General features: G+C 38.6%; 1 protein-coding gene across 1 annotated transcript in view; it reads left to right on the plus strand.

The window, feature by feature from the left end:
• The window catches only part of gpc3 (glypican 3), a 173,809-nt gene that overhangs the window by 132,065 nt on the left and 27,913 nt on the right, over nt 1-13,831 (plus strand). The gene's annotated exons all lie outside the window — the stretch shown is intronic.

Here is a 13,831-nt window from a genome sequence, read left to right on the forward strand (position 1 = left end):
CTATCTGTTCCTCTCTCCCCTGCTGTCTAGGAGGTCAGACAGAGCACAAGAGAGGTCTTTTCCTTCCAATTAGTTAGCTGCTAATGAGGCTGAAGCCCCCAGACCCTCCTCCCAGCAGTCCTCTCAGCAGAGCCCCTTCCTCCCGGAGGCCAGAAGTTTGGTGCCCCCCTACTGCCACCAATCTACCCCCACCCACTTCAGCCACCCCACTGGCTACAATTACCACACAGCCAGCCAACAACAACCCTACAACCAGAGCTCATCTGCGCTGAAGGAAATGGGTTTACACCAACATGGTCCTCTTCAAACCTGTTTACTAACAGGACATATTTGTTATCCTGTTCTGCTGGAAAGACTTCCTGTGACATGGAAATGTTACAGAGGGCACTTCCTCAGACACCGACAGACCAGAACTATAGTGTTTACTATAATAGCTATACAAAATAAACAAAACTGCATGCAAGGCCTATTAAGGTGGCTGAAGTGTCCTGTATCACCTCGTTCCTTGTCTACAGTTGTGCAGACAGACAGGTAGTGTTGCCCCAAACCCACATAATTGGTTGAGCCAGAAGTTTTTAGCCAGCTGTTACAGTGTCTCAGTTCACGGATAGCTGGTTTCTGTATTGTCTCTATATAAAATGCAGATACAATAAGGCATTTGCTCTGGCTCTTGTTTTAAATTATACGTTATTATGCTTGTCATCTTTTGACGTTGTACAAGCAGAATGTGGCGTTTGGTCAGTGTTGTATATGTCCCGCCCCACCTCTGTGATTGGACGGCTAGGTAAAAAGTGACAGTTATGAGCGGTGTTTTATTAAAAGTTGAACATTCTTCAATTCTTGGCGACCAATAAAAAACAGTGCTCTTAGCTATTAAGTGTGAAATAGACCCCCAGCCCCTCGTTTACACTCATGGCGGTTTAAAAACGTGGCGCTCCCATTGAAAACAATTGGAAAAATATGCCAACCGAGTGAAAAAACGCTTTTTGTGCACACGCTGCCTTTTGTTGGAAGTTAACTTATGGCAACCTTTTTATTATTATTTTAAACGTCACTGTCAAGTCTATTATAGTTTTTCATTTTCAAATGTATTTTTGTTTTAAATACTTTTTTAAAAGTTGTTTTAAATTCCAGGTTAATTTAAGTTTGTATCATTAATGGTTTTGTTAGTTACAGTTCAAAAGTTTAGGGTCAGTAAGACTTAATACTTTTATTTAGCAAGGATGCATTAAATTGATCAAATTGACAGTAAAGACATTTATAATATTACAAAAGATTGAAATGCTGTTCTTTTCAAATTTCTATTTTATCAAAGAATCCTAAAAAAGCGCACCAAATCATCAGATTAGAATAATTTCTGAAGGATCATGTGAAACTGAAGACTGGAGTTATGATGCTGAAAATTCAGCTTTGCCATCACAGAAATAACTTTTTTTTTCTTTAAAAAAATTTAAAATAGCCTGCAGATATCCTTAAATATTCTGTATACAAAATAACTTTTGATGATATTTGTTTTTTCTTTTCTTTTTGCAACTTTGTCACTAACCTTCATGTATATATTTATATGTATTTCATCATTTATTTTAGCTTAGTTTTACATCAGTAGTTTTGGTCATGTTTTTAGGAAAGTAACCCTGGTCTCCCCTGATATGAGGAGCTGTCCATTGCATCTGGGGGTCAGTGTTCCTGACAAACATGGTTCTTGTTGCCTTAAGAATGCTGTAGATTGAATACTTTGAGATGTGATTGCGAGAGAGGGAGAGAAGCTTACAGGTGGAAGGGTTACGGCCGTGTTGTTTCTCAGGCTGTAGTGTAACTCAAACCTCCCCTGGGCTCCCTGTGAGATTTGACTCTATGTTCTTTTTCTCATGACTCGTCCGTATCTCCCAGCATGAGCTGAGAGAGGAACCTCAGAGAAACGCGGCGCTCCATCAGCAACCTCGCCGGAAAACACAACAGGAGCCTCTCGATGGGTCAGAGGTCTCACTTCCTGTTTCCTCTCTGTGCGGGGTCATCATAGGGTCTCCTCTCTCTTTCCTTTTGTTACGGGGGCCTCACAACTCAAATCAATGTCTCTGTAATGTAGCAACTAGATTATGCGAGAGACTGAGGAGGAAGGAGTGCACGCTCACACATGTGGCGTACTGCTCAGCTGATAAGACCTGCGATGTTGCTGTATAAACACACACACATTTACAGACTGCATGTATGGATCTTTTCAAGCTGCTTTTATAGATCATATTATACTTTTACATCTGTCTGCGTAAATGTGAAAGGTTATAGAATAGGGTTGTCAAACTCATTTTAAAACAAAATGGAGTTTGCGGAATTACACAATACACAAGATGCGTTTAGAGAACACAGGGCCTGCTCTGTACATATAGGGGATCATACAGGGGCATATGGGGATCACATAGGTCCGGCTAATATACATAGATGAGAAAGAATTAAAAAAACACACACACTTCTCTTGGTTAGATAATGGCAGTAGTCTAAAATTAAACATGAACCCATAGTTAGGCCTAAAGAAAAAAAGTTAGGCCTACATAAAGGCATAATCAAATCAATATGAATATATTATATTATATTATAATCAATCAGTGGCAACATTTAGGCCTATTAAAACTATAATTACTGTATTTAGTGAATAATGTTAAAAAAGAATGTATTTTTTTTAAACTCACTTAAGTGCCTGTTTATTTATTTTAACAAAAAAGCAGCCAGCACATTTTTCAAAATATCTTTTTTTTTGCATTCCATTTAGACCCATATGAGGATGCCAGAAGATTTATTTGTGGGTACATTTTTCGTTTAAAATGGTGGTTTTCAGGTTTTCAACTCCCTTTTTGTCCCATTGTCCTCAGCCATATTTGTAGGTCCCCATGTTTTGTGATTTTATTTGATTTACTGGATTAGGATTTTACAAATATTTTTTACTTAATTTCGACATTATAAAAAATATTGAAGTGTTTGGCTTATCTAAAAAAAGGGAAATTACTTGTATATCACACTTTTAAAATTTGAAACCTGGTTCTTCTTTAGCTTGATTTTTAGTTGTTTTAGCTTACTGTAATGTTTGTTTTGTCTCGTTTTAAATCTTTTTAAGTCTGTAAATTTGCTGAGGCCCCCTAGTGGGTCCCGGCTCCCCGCTTGAGAACCACTGCTTTAAAGCGCACGTGGTGTGTCCATGAGAGAATGCTGAGCTGGGAATCAGATGGTGATATCAGATGCACTGTTTTCAGACCACATGACTCTGGGAATGATGGAGATAACATGTCAAGTCCTGGAGCAGAAGACAAGCGAAGCCTGTCCTCAGACGCTAATTAGATTAAACCACCGGCCCTCGTATCAGAAACTCTTTTAGCTTCCACTGCTCGGTCAAACAATCCCCTGCATTTACTGCAAGCATGCCAACATTTACACTGCTAGATAAAAGAACAGTGAATTCTTTGAATTACATTTTTTATTTGGAAAAAGCAACTCTTTGAAGGACAAGAGCACGTGTTAGTATTTCATTTCGTCACAGCTCTCTCATCCATGTTTTTGGTATACAAACAATGAAAAGAATTTAGCAAAACAGGGAAGCCCAGTTCTCTAAAATTGTGTAGCATTGCCTTCTTTTTCATCTTCAAATGAAACGGATATCTTTGTTCAAAGCTCACAAATCTGTAATTTGCTTTCTTTCTTTGATAAATGGCTTTGTTACAGCACTGGGGAAGCTTCCACAGAGACTTGTTTAGATTGCAAAGGAACTGATTCAGACAAATGTGGTAAAACACTCATAAATCATCTTTGGAGAAGCCCACACCCAAGGCCACTAGAGGAGGCCTGCTCTTTGTGCTCCTGTCCCAACAGGTATTAGTTCTAGGAAATGAATCCGTCTCTTTCATCTGTCTCAGATGCACCGTGTCCTGCGTGACTGCCTCTGCTTCAGACAGGTGAGAGGGGACGCTGGGGCGATGGAGAAATGTCCACAGAAACCCCCTCTTTATCACCTCAAATTCAATAAATGTTGAGTAATGCATTAAATTTGTGTGCGCATGCGGGTTTGTATTGAAGTTTCCATGACTCACGCAGTGGAAATGTAGTGTCTTTATCCCTTCTTTCTTCAAGTATTAACCACAACAACTGAAGAAGTTGTAAGGTCCTAACCTATCCACAAAAAACCCTCTTTCCGGAGCATTTGTGGCTGTTTGTGTGCATGACCATTGGTTGGTTTCATATGAATGAGGAAATTCAAAAGCGCTCTATGTAGGGCAGAGGTCATAATGTAATCATTTTAAGAATGCAGGAAATTACAATTCAAACGAAATTACACTGAGGTTAAGCACCAGGCTTATTCGATTATTCAGATTCTTTTTTAAAGAACGATGTGCGCTGCGAGCAAGTTTTGGATCTGCAAGATTTCTTAACGTTTTTGAGTGAAGTCTTTTATTCTCACCATGGCCACATTTATTTGATCAAAAATACAGTAAAAGACTAGTCTGACAAACCAGACCCACATCAAGATGTTTGGTCTGGAAACTCACCATAGACAGGGCTCAAACCGAGAGGCGGGATACACGGTTGTCTTTCAAACTCCCTCTGCACACGATAGGATAGCGCTACACCAACCAGAGCAACGAAGGTGAAACAGAGCTCATTGATAGATTAAACATTCGCCGTATCCGGACGGCTAAACTCCGAACACATCTTCCCTTTTTAAGAATGACTTCAGTGCGGTTCTTTTCTCAGAGAAAAGCTTAACTCCAAGTCTTCCAGAGTCGCAGTCAAAGCTGATTCGAAAGACCGCCGCCGTTCGCCAGTTTCTGTGTTTACTAGAAGCACGCAAACGCAACTCGGCCATCGTCATTATGGCCCCGCCCACCGACTCTATACACGATGTGATTGGCCCGTCCAGAGTGAGGGAATTACAGCTCAGAATGGTATTGAGAGTTGCTAGACGACACTCGCGGGCAGATTAAATTTGCTGCCGCTAGGGTGCGTCTAGATTTCTAGGCTAGTAAAAGACAGCAATATTGTGAAATAATATTGTAATTTTATTTTAATATATTTACATTTAGTATTTATTCCTGTGATTTCAAAGCTGAAACATTACTCCAGTTTTCATGTCACATGATCCTTCAGAAATTATTCTAATATGCTGATTTGATGCTCAGAAAGCATTTCTTTTTATTATAAATGTTGAAAACTGTTGTGCTGCTTAATATTTTATAGAAATCTTAAGCAGCATTCTTTGATGATTAGAAAGTTCAAAAGAACTGAATTTTTTCATATCTTTTGTAAAATTATAAATCTGTCACTTTTGATCAATTTAATGTGTCCTTGTCGTATAAAGTATTATTTCCTCCTTTTTTTTTTAAATCTTACTGACCGCAAACTTCTGAACGGTAATGTAAGAGTAGCTTTTGCATGTATAGCATGCAGAGAACCATATGAACAGACCACAAGCTATGGCGCATGTCCAGACATGCTCGTTTTCCATGTTGAACAGGCACAATACACGGTATGATGCTAATCAGAGGTAGAATAGAGAGAAAAAAAATCAGTCCTTTGCTACATTTCATCCGGTTTCCTCGGTTTCTCTCTAGCAAACACATAAACAGGCTGCTGTGGAGGGAAAGCATGTCCCTGTACTGACCCTGTTTGGGTTACACTTCTGAGCGGTGACACGCTGGATATGGTGCTGCAGTGTGAGGGCCAAACCACAGGCTTTATCTCCGTCCCCTCTGGGGTCTTTATACCCAGGCCGTACACAACCCTCAGCTGCTCACTGCCGCCCCACAGCGTGTGTTGTGGTTACCAGAAAGAGAGATGGAGAAAAAAAGTCTTGTCCTCTCATGTTTTCTCCACAGTAGGTGGATTTTGTCAGTGCTGGAGATGTATTGCATAACTGACTGAGGAAAGAGATCAAAAGAAAAATGTATTTAGCTACAAGCCCTGTTCTAGAACACAAATAAGAAGGAAATTAGTTAATCTATGAATATTTAAAGGTGCCTTTTAATGCAAGAATAACTATTTGCTCAAACTAAGTTTTAAGGATTTAATCAGACCTCTTAATTTAAAGGGTTAGTTCACCCCAAAATTCAAATTAGCCCATGATTTACTCACCCTAGGTCATCCTAGGTGTATATGACGTTCTTCTTTGAGTTATTAAAAAAGTCCTGGCTAATCCAAGCATTATAATGGCAGGGATTGTTGCTCTGTTTTTGAAGTCCATAAAATTGCATCTGTCCGTCAAATAACGTGCTCCACACGGCTCCGGGAGGTTAATTGATGTGTTTATATAAGAAACATATCTATCTTTAAAACTTTATAAAGTAACGTTTCGGCCGATCGCCTTCTGTATTCAGTTTATGGTAAAAGTGTTGAAAGTGTCCCCTCAGTTCAAAGGCTTACTCTATCACGTTTGCGCGCCAGAATTTCTAGACACATCTTGAACTCCGAGAAGGAACTTTCAACACTTTTTCCACGGAAAGCGATTGGCCGGAACTTTAATTAAAAAAGTTTTAAATATGGATATTTTTCTTACACAAACAACGATTTGCTTCGGAAGGCCTTTATTAACCTCTCGGGGCCATGTGAAGCACGTTATTTGACGGACAGATGCATTTTAATGGACTTCAAAAACAGAGCAACAATCCCTGCCATTATAAAGCTTGGATTAGCCAGGACTTTTTTAATATAACTCTGTTTGTATTCATCTGAAAGAAGAATATCATTTACACCTAGGATGACTTGTTGAGGGTGAGTAAATCATGGGCTAATTTTTTATTTATTTATTTATTTATTTATTTATTTATTTATTTATTTATTTATTTATGTTTGTTTTTTGTAAACCACTGCCTTTATGTTGATGCTATAGATACATGTTTCTCAAATGAGGGTCTTTTAAAGGGGTATGTATGAAAATAAATAATTATTCTTAGAAATTGACTAATAAATAATTATTCTCATCATTATAGTTTTATTCTGCTTCATAAAAACTTGACAGAAGTTATGTTTCTCTTCAGGTTTCTACATCTAACAGCACTCTTGATTTAAAAAACATACAGTGTCAGCTTAGAAATATTTTGTAACATTTAAAGTTTAATAATAATGTATTCCTGTGATGAAAGCTGAATTTTCAGCATCATTACTTCAGTCTTCATTGTCATATGATCCTTCAGAAATCTTTCTGATAGGCTGATTTGCTGCTCAAGAAACATTTTTTTATTATTATCAAAGTTTTTCAGGACTTTTTTGGAAAGTTCATAAGAACATCATTCATATATTTGAAATCTTTTGTAACATTATTAATGCTGAATAAAAGTATTAATTTCTCTGTTTTTTACTTCCTTTTTTTACTGACCCCAATCCTTTGAACATAAGCACATGGAAATAAGCTATATAGCGATTATACACTACGATTTTCATGTGGTGGTCTAAAAATGGTTGAAAATCCCATAAACCTACATTGAAGGTGTGATAATGATCCAGACTATCACAGAGACTTTTATGATTTGTTGTCTTAGGCCAGAAAGTAAACACATGGCAACCGCATAGCAACACACAAAGAAGAAGAAAATACACTGAACACCTTAGCAAACCCAAAGCAACACTCACCCACAAGACCATATCATCGTGCCAGCAGGTTTTCTGCATGAGATCTCCACTGGGCTAATCATTGTTTAGTCATGGTCTTATAATTTCCAGAAACCCGCCTGTGAGTTTTCTCTTCTTATACGCTCCATTGCTTGTCTGCTTGATTAAACAGTAAACTGCCATGTGGCATTACAATATTGCTCTGAGCGCTGACCCTGAGCAGAGTTCAGGCCTGGCGCAGGGCTCAGCAACAGGTCTGTGGTCACCGCGTCTCTCTCGCCACTGCTCTGCCCTGAGCACTTTGCCACATGTTAGCCTTTTGCACGAGTTTGTGAGTGGAGTTTTCCTTTGCATTCTGTGCAGTTATGGAAAGAAGAGATCGCATGGCTGAACAGACACTAATTGCATTTTTTGCATTGAGCTTCACTACATTCCATGAGCTCCGTGTTCCCAAAGCCTCTGAACCACAGAGAGAAAGAGGAGGAGGGGAGTCCTCAAATATGAGGCTTGTTCTTGATTTACCAAGCATATTTTTGTTTTAGTTGTGTCCTCTGTGCTTCTTAAAGGCTCTCCAGTATTCACAGCTTCGGGCTCATATTGTGTCTTCAGACTGACAGTGTTGATCTAAGAAAAAATAAAGTCATGTCCCGGTTACCATATTGAGTATTTCTTTTAATAACTGCAGTAAATTGTTAAATGGTTATCAGGAGTTGGTCAACGGGAGTTATTAGTGGGGATGCGGGAACAGAGCACATTTTTTGGCATTTGCCCTATTTTCTACATTTTTCCCTTTGGCTTTTAACCATGTTTGTTTGACAAGGCACAGACTTTATTCTGCAACAAGTCAGCTTAAAAAAAGTTTTATTCAGCAAGAATGCTTGGATTAAACCGATTTCTTAAGGTGCATGTGACTGATGAAATTCAGCTTTGACATCAGAGGAATAGATACAATTTCAAAAGATATTAAAATAGAAAACGATTGTTTTAAATTGTGATATTATTTCACATTATTATAGTTTTTACCATATTTTTGATCAAATAAATGCAACCTTAATGCAGCACGACACTGTTTTCAACTAAAAACAGAAAACTTTTTTGTGCGTTTTGGTCGTTCATTTACATTTGAACACAAACTTTGCAAATGTGCAATATACCATTATCATCTCAGTGTAAACTTCAAAAACGTGATTCTATGCACATGCATCCACGCGTATTACATTATTTGTCTATAGGCATGCACATTTGAATGCATATATACACTGGGGTCTGGTCATCACCAAATACTTGCCTGGCATGCATAATACCAACACGATCTCATGTTCATGCGTATAAATAGTAAGAGTTTGCAATCTCGTGGAATGTATACTCGAAAATGAGTTTTGGCGTGCATATGGTACGCGGTTTTTCGCGTGCATATGATACACACTTTATGGTGTGCATATGACACGCTTTTGAGTAGGTTTAGGGTTGTGGGGTGGGGGGTGGGGGGTTCGTATGTATAATACGCCATAAAGTGCGTATCATATGCAATTTGGCAGATGGAGGAACCTTTTTTGTATAAAAAATGTTGTGGTGCAACATGGAAAAATTACTCACCGTGAGGAAACATATTAAGTACCATGGTATGTAGCAATACTTTCTGGGATAAGAGTGTCACTGTGGCACCAAGTATCACAATACCTACATACTTGATATTTTAATTTGGCACTTCTACATCAACACTGATATGATGACGATGCTATGTTAAAATTGTACACTTTATGTAAATTAGATCTTTTTTTAAATGTTTGAATTTAAATTCAAACATAAAAATGGGAAGTCCAAATACTAATTAAAATGTAACACACCAAAATGGATGAAGACACAACTACAACAGAAATAAATCACAACCTAGCTAGACCTATTGCAGAGTCAATGTCAAAATGCACAATCAAACGTTTTGATGTATCATAAAATATAAGACAACAACAACAACATCAACAAAACAAATCATTGTATGATGGTCCAAATATTGTGGCGATTCTCACATATACACTCAACTAAAGGATTATTAGGAACACCATACTAATACTGTTTTTGACCCCCTTTCGGCTTAAAAACTGCCTTAATTCTACGTGGCATTGATTCAACAAGATTATGAAAGCATTCTTTAGAAATGTTGGCCCATATTGATAGGATAGCATCTTGCAGTTGATGGAGATTTGTGGGATGCACATCCAGGGCACGAAGCTCCCATCCCAAAGATGGGTACATGGGGATCATAAAGGGATGGACATGGTCAGAAACAATGCTCAGGTAGGCCGTGGCATTTAAACGATGCCCAATTGGCACTAAGGGGCCTAAAGCGTGCCAAGAAAACATCCCCCACACCATTACACCACCACCCCCAGCCTGCACAGTGGTAACAAGGCATGATGGATCCATGCTCTCATTCTGTTTACGCCAAATACTCAACAGAAATCAAGATTCATCAGACCAGGCAACATTTTTCCAGTCTTCAACTGTCTTATTTTGGTGAGCTTGTGCCAATTGTAGCCTCCTTTTCCTATTTGTAGTGGAGATGAATGGTACCCGGTGGGGTCTTCTGCTGTTGTAGCCCATCCGCCTCAAGGTTGTGCGTGTTGTGGCTTCACAAATGCTTTTCTTTATACCTCTGTTGTAACGAGTGGTTATTTCAGTCAAAGTTGCTCTTCTATCAGCTTGAATCAGTCGGCCCATTCTCCTCTGGCCTCTAGCATCAACAAGACATTTTCGCCCACAGGACTGCCGACTGCTGTTTTTTCCATTTCACACCATTCTTTGTAAACCCTAGAAATGGTTGTGCATGAAAATCCCAGTAACTGAGCAGATTGTGAAATACTTAGACCGGCCCGTCTGGCACCAAGAAACATGCCACGCTCAAAATTGTTTAAATCACCTTTCTTTCCCATTCTGACATTCAGTTTGGAGTTCAGGATGTTGTTTTGACCAGGACCACACCCCTAAATGCATTGAAACAACTGCCAAGTGAACACCAAGTGTCAAGTTGGTTAGATAATTGCATTAATGAGAAATTGAACAGGTGTTCCTAATAATCCTTTATGTGAGTTAGATCCCATGTTGATTGGTACTGTGATTTGATTTGTCCTTTTAACTTCTATGCAACCAGGCCCGAATTAAGAACACTTAGGGCTGTGGGGCTAAAGCATAGTAGCCGATCTTGGTGCTACAACGTTTTCTACCCCAGAAATAATGAGAATTTACAAAAACTAAATCTTCAAAGCACAGAGATACAATGAGTATATACTGTCTGAATATTCAATTTTAATCTTAAAGGGTTAGTTCACCCAAAAATTTAAATTTTTGTCATAAATCACTTACCCCAATGTCGTTCGACACCCATAAAACCTCCATTCATCTTCGGAACACAAATGAAGATATTTTTGTTGAAATCCAATGGCTCAGAAAGGCCTCCATTGGCCACAATGTCATTTCTTCTATCAAAATCCATAAAAGCCACTAAAGACGTCGTTACAAAGCCCATCATCTGCTCTAAAATTAAAAAAATGACACTGCTCTACAGTGATTGTAGTACCAGTTTTGGCCACAATCATGCATACACTTCTTTTAACTTATAACACAGTTCCGGCCCCACTTTTAACAGTAGTGTATAACCAACGATCACCTATCTTGCAATTAATAAATCTAATTTGCATGAGGAGGGGACCCGCAATTACCATGAAATGAGCCCATAGCTCAGAGCATAGATTACATATTGCTTAAATAGTCTGGCTGAATAGGCCACGTTTGTGTGCTTGTCACTGTGCGCAACATATGTCTTTTTCAAACAATGGGTGAGTAATTCACTCTATTATAGTGCATCATAAAAGCAAAACACTGAGTTTTTAAAATAGGTTTATATCGCATTTTCATTGTTTTCTGCTGAGTTCAGCCCGCCATGTGTGACAAAAATAGACTTGCCATTGTCGCCAATGAAATTTGCACCTACTCTTCTGTTGCACAGCAGTGTGTGCAATGTGAATTCTGCAAACCTGTTAACATTGTAAGCAACATAAATGCATGCTGCTTTTGCGTGCAATGTGAATTTTTGATTTAGAGCATGAATAAGTTCTCCTTTTCCTTCACACAGTGGCACCAGCTAGAAATGTACTCTAACCAGCCAAACCAAAGCATCCTGTGCTACCTCATCTGGCCACTGCACGTGTGTGTGTGTGTGTGTGTGTGTGTGTGTGTGTGTGTGTGTGTGTGTGTGTGTGTGTGTGTGTGTGTGTGTGTGTGTGTGTGTGTGTGTGTGTGTGTGTGTGTGTGTGTGTGTGTGTGTGTTAGGGGGCAAGTGGCTCTGCTCCATTGATTTGGCCTTCTCTCCACATACCCAGTGCCAAACAGTCGTCCATAAGCTTTTCTCTTTTCTTTTCTCCTTCTACCTTTTTTAGAGTTTGTTTTAAAATACCCTTGACCGCTTTTCTCTCTCTCTCTTTTTCCTCTTTACGACTGTTTGCTTTCAGAGTTTAAATGGTTTGTGGGGACGGCCTGTCTCACGTCGTTACTGGGCAACGGTCTTCAGGAAGGAATTCAGAGCCCTCAGTAAATGTGCTTAGGGCTTAAACTCATGCAGCTCTCCAAAAACATGCTGTTGAAACAAGAGTGCATTAAAGGCCCATTCCTCGCCGCAATGCCGCTCAGGGAAAACAGACGTGTTTGTTGTTCTTTCAGTTTTATGAACAGCAGAATCATTGAGGTAGTGTGGTTTCACTAGGTGGCGCTATGCATTTTCACACCGTTATCAGGCATCTTTTGTCCGTTTTATGCTTTTTGGTGTCATTGCCAGTGGGCAAACTGCATAAATGAATCAGTTTCTCTGTCAGTGCTATAACCGACCCTGCGGACTTGTTCAAACAGAGGTGGTCTGTGCCTCCCGTGTTCGGGCCTGAATGGAGGGCTGTGTGGAGATCTGGTGGAACACGTTGTATGACTTTCCCTGCTGACCTCCTGAGAATGTGCTGACTTTAAATCACAGATGGAGGGGTTTGTATGTTTAGTAGGGCCTGTTTATCTTCTGAGGGGTGTAATATACTGTAATAATTATCAATTTTTTCTGTGTGAGAGGGAGAGAGAGATCTGTGTGCTGGTCATTGCCCTCTGATTTGTTTCGGAGCGAAGCCATCCATATCCAGACCCATCTGATCTCAATTTTCTCCTGTAGACAAAAACAACAACAGCAATGAAAAAAAGCAACAACAACAAGCACATGCTTGTGTCCGCACATCGGAAGGAAATCAATAAAAGAGGGAGACAGAGTAAAAAGATTAAAGGAAAAGCAGAAGACGGAGGGGGATGATGGAATTTTCAGCAATTATAGTTTGGCAAAACACAACAGCGGTCGATGTAAGAAGCAACTCATTTAACATGTATCCTTTTATGCCTGACTCTATTTGAGTGCTGTACTTTTTAAAAAGAAAGACAAGAAAAAGTATTTTGGAAATGATTGGCTTGATTTCATTAACTTTATATAACCTTTTCAAGCTCAAAATCAATCCTCAATGTGTTTTCCACCTACTATTTATAACTGTGGGAGCACTGTAAAGCAGTTTATGAAATTTCATTTTTGGCAGGAAGCAGCTGACCTGTTTTACTAACAATAAAATTATAAAAATGGTCATAGATACATACTTATCAATGTCAACATTTATTTATTTATTTGTTTGTTTGTTTGTTTGTTATTATTTTGCATTTTTAAGCAACTTCTCTTTTTTTAAATGGTCCTGCAGTGACATAAGATTTTTAATATTGTACATATCCCTTGTAGTTTCTTAAACAATGTTAAGTCATATTAGCTTGATTATTTTGCATAATTATTATAAAATAAATCAGAAAATGCTGCACAAAATTGCTGTTGTCATCTTATATGCTGTGTTCTAAAAGAATTGCCAATTACCACTAAAATGTTGTCTTCTACCCTAATCTCTCAGATATTACTCCTAATCTATCCAGTAAATTACTAGTTTCCATCTTTTTCCTTATGTCCAGCCATTTTACTCAGTCTGCTAAAAAATACATTGATATGGAATAGTTGGCTTTTTATTAATTTCACCATGACTTTGTCATTTTTCGTCTGCACTGTGATTGTGATCAGAGCACAAATCCATAAACCTATAATCTCATACTAAAATGTTCTATAACAGAGATTTCCAAAGTTTTTTCCTCAACCGAATCTCTTTAATCTAAACTTGAAACACCCCTTAGAAAT

Source organism: Pseudorasbora parva, chromosome 11, assembly GCF_024679245.1.
Source record: "Pseudorasbora parva isolate DD20220531a chromosome 11, ASM2467924v1, whole genome shotgun sequence".
In the NCBI taxonomy this organism is placed as follows: domain Eukaryota; kingdom Metazoa; phylum Chordata; class Actinopteri; order Cypriniformes; family Gobionidae; genus Pseudorasbora; species Pseudorasbora parva.